The sequence below is a fragment of the Gossypium raimondii genome, chromosome 5, assembly GCF_025698545.1.
Source record: "Gossypium raimondii isolate GPD5lz chromosome 5, ASM2569854v1, whole genome shotgun sequence".
Lineage (NCBI taxonomy): Eukaryota > Viridiplantae > Streptophyta > Magnoliopsida > Malvales > Malvaceae > Gossypium > Gossypium raimondii.
The window spans coordinates 11,112,329-11,118,554 of NC_068569.1; the positions used below are offsets into that span (position 1 = coordinate 11,112,329).

Here is a 6,226-nt window from a genome sequence, read left to right on the forward strand (position 1 = left end):
AAAAAGTAAGAAAGTTTGGACAAAAGTATAAGCTTGAAAAATAGATTTGGTAAAAAAAAATAAGGCTCTTTTTCTAAATGAGTTAAGGTTCCGTAAGATTTTTTTGCTCAAGCTCGGCTGGCTCAAATTTGGCTAAATTTTTTGTTGTTGTTGTTTTGCTATTGTTTACGGTTGTTGTGATTGCTATTATATTACTACTACTTGTTGTTATTATTTGAGTATTGTATAACTCTTATTTTGTTGTTAATTTTTCTACTATTTTAGAAGCATTTGCTTGCTAAATTGCAACTATCTTAGTGTTATTTAAGTATAAATATTTTTTAATGTGTTTTCAAAATTGTTTAGGTAGATATACTTTTCATTATATGAATTTGGTTTTAATGTTCAAAATTACACTTGAATTATTTTTGGCCCAATTTAGCACTCAAATTTTACTTTCATCACACATTTAGATCTATTTTTGCAACACAGTTTAAAAATACTTAAAATAACAAAAAATATAAAGAAAAGAAATTAAAACTTTTATCTAAAATTTTAAAGAATTAAAAGAAAAATAAAAAAGGTAGTAAAAGATTATATAATTTTGAAAACTTATATATTTCCCTTTTCTATGTATTTTTTGAAATTTTGAAAACTTCTAAAATTTTATTATTTTAAAAACATTTTATTATTATTTTAAAAATCAATATTTATTTTAAAATATTTTTATTATTTGATTATTTTATAATTTTTTCGTTATTTATTTATTGCTGATAGTAGGTATAGTCAATTGATGACTTGACATGTGTGCCACTTGTAATAGTTTAATCTAACATTAAAATAAATTTAAGTTCCTAAAATGTATTTATCTAATCTATTTATAAAGCTAGAGAACCATATCAGCTTTTTAAAACTTATAATAAATAGTTGATTTTTTTTTTAATGTTGGCATAATATTATTATTTGAATAAAAATAATATACATCGATGTAAAGTAATTATTTGGTGCAATCATTTTTCAAGCCCAACCCAAAGAATCTCTCTCTTACCTTACTCTCACTCTTATCTTCTTTTTTTTTTTAAGTTTCTTTCTTCCTACCTTCATCGATTTATCATGGAAGCATCGTGGTGTGTTGAGATAGTTTGTATGTAAATGATTAGGGCTTTGAATTTGAATGTCTCACATGTAGTAGTGGTTGTCATCTAAACAGGCAAGCAGCCACAAGTACACAGTGTGAATCAAAGAAAACACATTTCGTGAACATTGTCCTATCATTATCGCCTACGCGTTTTCCGCTATCGGAAGGTCAAAAATCCAAATCAAAATAATCTTCTCCCTTTCATACGGAAAACCTGATGGCCTTTAGTTACCAATCACGGTAACTTAAAAGTTGTTACCAAAATATACATATAAAGAAACGGAATCCATCACTGTTTGCTATTTTGTATTCAAAGTTTCTGGGAATGATACGGTGCATTTCACGTACTTTCTGCTGCTGAAGTATCCTTTGCCTGTCAAATTTCTGCACGTTCTTTTTCCTTTTTTAAAAGAAATTTATTCTATGAAGAAAGATTCTTTTGCTGAAATGGGTAAAGTGTCTCAAAATTTCTTTATACATTTTGGCAGATATCTTCGCATATGTTCGAATTTGTGTAGGATTTAAGGTACCGAAAAAATAGAAAATTCAAGTAACATGACTAAAGATAGAACTTGAATACATACTTGGAACCTTTTCTGATTCATCAATCTTGAAACCATTTAATGAAGTTGTCATCTGCTTTCTGTCTGGTTCCCTACTTGCCAACAACAATAACCAAACATTGGTGAAGTTCCATCGTGAAGACGATAGAAAACAGTTTCTTGTGGGTTTTTTTTTTTTTTTCCTTCTTCTAGCTATCAATGGATGAAACTCGCACAAAAAAGGAAATCAGATCTTAATCTGATTGTAAACAGAAGAACCTTAAACCTATATTCACTAAGGTGGTCCTAAGTGAAGTGAAAAAATGTATGTTACTATAACTTGAGATCAAGATCTCTTGAGGCTTCTTTCGATGATTGACCTTCCTCGTGAGATGATTTGTTTTCATCGGGTTTAGGTGGCAGAGTCGATCCTCTTGCGTTGTTAACTTGGTATGGCGCTCTAGCTGTTGCCCTGAATATGAAGCCAATGGTGACAGTTTAGTGATGTAATTTATCCCGAGTCAAGAACAAGTTAAAATAACAATACCAGATCGCCTTTATCTATATCTGGTGTTTGAATGTTTGATGGATAAAAGTAAAAGAATAAAATAAAACAAGGGTTAATCATAGTTTGCAATCTAAGGCACCAGATTTTATTGTATTCTTAGGGGGAACTAAGCAGTTTATATGAAGCTTTAGCAACATCCAAAAGTTTTCGAGTTGTGGAAGAAATTTTCTTACCTTTCTTTTCTCTTTTCGAAAAACTTGTGAAGTGAATTTCTTCTTGCAATTCGAAGATCTGCAAAGAAGCAAGTAAAGCAAACAACTCAGAATTGATCATTGATGGTTAAAAACTTGCAAAGTTTTTCCAACAGAAACTTGCAGGAATTGATTCGAGGCCACATTATCAATTACCTGAAGGTCCTGAACCGCCATATTGATGCCATTCAACGGAAGAATCATGAGGGGGAGGAGGACTATTCCCAGTCGCGGTAGAAACATTCAGGTCTGGAATTTCATGATTGCTAGGCTCGATTTGGACTGTTTTAGACTTAACTTTTTCCATGACAGTATCAACAACAACACCGCTTGCGGTTGAGCATCCATGGCTAGCTAATAAGTCCATGATTTCCTTGAACTTGTCAGCTGGGAAGTCATTAAATACTGCCACTTGACCACCAAAAAATATGGTCATCTGGGAATTCTTTGGTTCCACTTTTGCTGGTTTTCTGAATTAAACAACACTATATCTTAGTTCCATAGACTTTTTTTAACACATTTCTGTCAATCCTATAAAAAATTTTTAACAGCAAGGCATTAAACTTGCAACAATTGATCGACTAAAATATACTTGAAAAGATCAAACTAGGGGCATCTGAAATTCCAAATATCTAACACGCACCTGAAATCTGTCATCATGTTGGTATCTTCCTTGGAACTGGAGGCACCAAAACTCCTAATCTCTGGGAAAAAACCACAAGGTTTCGCATTTGATTTCGATGTAGATGCCCCGAGATTCGGTTTTAAACTCTCATAAGAATTATCCATGTTGGGCAAAAAGTTCTTCGTCATTGTTTGTTGCCTAGATGTTTCAATCCCTGCAACATCACGAAACAAAGAAATATAATAAAACACCCTTCTTCCCATATCCAAGCATCCACATAAGAAAACAAAAACCCAAAAAATTCTTCATAGAAATCAACCCAGACAAGAAAGCTCCCTTTCGTCAACAGCTAACAGAAGCCTAGAAAGAAAGTAAAAGAAGGTACCTTTAGATTCAGGTTTTGAAGCCAACCGAACGCTGATACTCCCAAGATTCCTTTTTTGCTTTCAAGAACTGACTGAGAAGATTGACAAAACTTGCTCTCCCGAGAGCCTTCCCGGATTTTTGGCCTGATTGGACATTGCTTCTTCTGCTTCCTTTCCTTGTTGTCGGAGAAGCTCTCAAAGTTTCTTACAAAAGCTGAATAAAACGACTGTCAAAGATCAAGTTTCATGGTATAATCAAAATCATTTTGCCAGCCACTCAAAAGAGATTTTCAGCTGAAAGAGTATGACAAACAGGCTTCTCCAAAACTCACCACTTTCTTTGAATCTGATGGGCAATGAGTAGTCCTGCTTTTATCTTGGAATTATGAGAAAACATTATTTATTTTTTTGATTCAAGAGCACGTTTTTTTGCTTGAGAAAAAAAAAGTTAAAATAAATATTACTAGTACTATAATATTTTTAAAAAAATATTTCTTTATTATTTTATTACGTATTAAAATATGTCTCAGTAATTTATTTGTAAAGTTTTTAAAATTCCGTATACAACAATATTCCTTAAAACTACCATATATAATGTGAGTACGTATTCATTTTTTTTCTTTAGCGAAAATAATTAGTTTTTCGTTAAAAAGTTAAATAAATTCTTTTCATATTTTTTTAATTGTTTTACTCACTTAGTGACATGGTGAACGTGCATAACATTGATTTATTTAAAATATTTGAGTTTACAAGTTGTTTGATAAACTAAGAAATTAAATGAAGAGTTTTAATATTAAAATTTTATTTTAAAACTATTTAGTATATTAATAAAAATTAAGAAAAGCGAATTAAATTGTTCCATAATAGTGAATCTTTTGAAAAAAATTATTTCGTATTTTTATTTTTTAAACATATATTTGAAATAAATTATTATTTTATTTTTCTAAAATGTAGTAGTTTATTTCATAATACACTTTTAATATAATTATATTTAAAAATAATTTAATAATTTCAGATAAATAGTTATGTACCTATTTATCTTATTCAATATTTTTGTCGTTGGTGTTTTTTATTAAATAAATATTTAACGTTGTTATGAAACACATCTAACAAATTAATTGTTAAATATTTCAATACAATGAAAACTTTCACTGCCTTATGGAACACAAATTTTGCATTTCTCTCATACTTTTGTATCTATTACTATCCAATATAAGTTTAATTACCATTTTATAAATTTAACTTCTAAATTTTGGGTCATACTCGATTGAGTTATGGTGATTAATATATTAAAATTAATAAATAAATAAAAATGATGAAACTCATCAAAACACATTTTAATCATACTAATGAAGTCTTATCAACAGTAAAAACCAAGTTTTGACAAAAGTAAAATATAATTATACATTAAAAGATTCACATACTGATACAAAACATTTTAGAGTTTACAAATAAGTTTGAGAAAATGACATGTAAGTATAAAGATTGGTAAAACCAAAAAAATAAAAATTAATATAAATATAAATATATAATAAGACATATTTTATCTTTTTAACTATATTTGTAGAGTTTAAAATTTTTCATAGATAAACAGAGTATAAAATAATAAAAGACATGATGAAAATTTAAATTTTCATAAATATATTTAACTGAGAACTAAAAATTGCACAAACAAAATTAAAATTATTATAAGTGTCATTTAAAAGATGTTTTAAAATCTATAAATAAATAAATTGGATATTTGTGCCTACTCAAACTTCACCTTCCTTGATTATTATCCTATACAAAATCTAATATATATTCATCTTCTCACACTTCTTTTTACCTTATTCCAAGGGCATAGCAAATTAGATAACTATTTAGAAAATAAATCGACTTTTAGATTATTTTAAGAATTTCTTTTTTCTGATTCTGTTCGGTTCTTTGTGCAAGTAACATGTGCCACTCATTTAATTTAATTTTTTAAGATTAATTGAATCCCACGTGTCAACATCATATGAAACTGCCACGAGATCATCGTTGAAAAATTGTCTTAGTCCTTTTTTTTTTTTTTTAGATGAGTGACGCGCTTTAGTTATACGATAAACTCATCATCTGACGTAGGGATCATTGTTCATCTACTACTCATTCTCTCAATTGTTTAACTATTTGTATACCCTATAATTATGATTAACCATTTCCTTTATCAATGCAATATTGGTGAGGGGGTCAGAGATCAATATGGGATCGCGAGATTAAGTTAATGGAGTTGTAATAAAAGTTCTAAAAGTTTAATGAAATTTTTATATATCGGAAACAGTCAACCAAGATGTCTTAAAAGGATTTGGACTTCCGACCCATGACCTGAATGGACCCGACTCGAAAGAAGTAAGTTCGTGGAGATAGCTCGCGAAGAAGAGTCCGCGAGAACACCTTGCTGGGTGGGGTCACAAGGTATGTTCGTGGGAAGGATCGCAAGCTTGACAAGTCATCTAAACTCATGACCGACAGGTACAGAGCTCACTAAGGATGCCAGAATCAGAAAGGACCGCGTGCTCCATAGACACGTGTCCAGCAAGCTATGGGCACGCAGGAAATGCCAACACCAAAGCCAGGGAATGTCAGTGCCATAAGGCCAAGACAAAATAACGAGTTCCACTATGAGTTGTAATAGTACAAGTAATAGTGTGTATAAATACCCCTGACGTTCCCCTCTATGCGAAGCGAGAAAACTATTACTCAACAGAATTTTTTTAAAAAAAAAAGAATAGGGATCTAATTAAAATTTAGTGAAATTGCTGAGAATTAATTAAAATTTTCAAAATAACTTTCAAAATTT

General features: G+C 30.1%; 1 non-coding gene across 1 annotated transcript; it reads right to left on the reverse strand.

Annotated features, from left to right (window-relative positions):
* Window positions 1–1,532: 1,532 nt before the first annotated feature.
* LOC105768721 (protein TIFY 11B) lies at window positions 1,533–5,948 on the reverse strand. The gene is made up of 6 exons (XR_008195774.1): window positions 5,912–5,948; window positions 3,429–3,612; window positions 3,062–3,257; window positions 2,575–2,888; window positions 2,401–2,458; window positions 1,533–2,131 (listed from the first exon to the last, which is right to left on the reverse strand). It is a non-coding gene; the product is annotated as a protein TIFY 11B (transcript).
* Window positions 5,949–6,226: the final 278 nt, after the last annotated feature.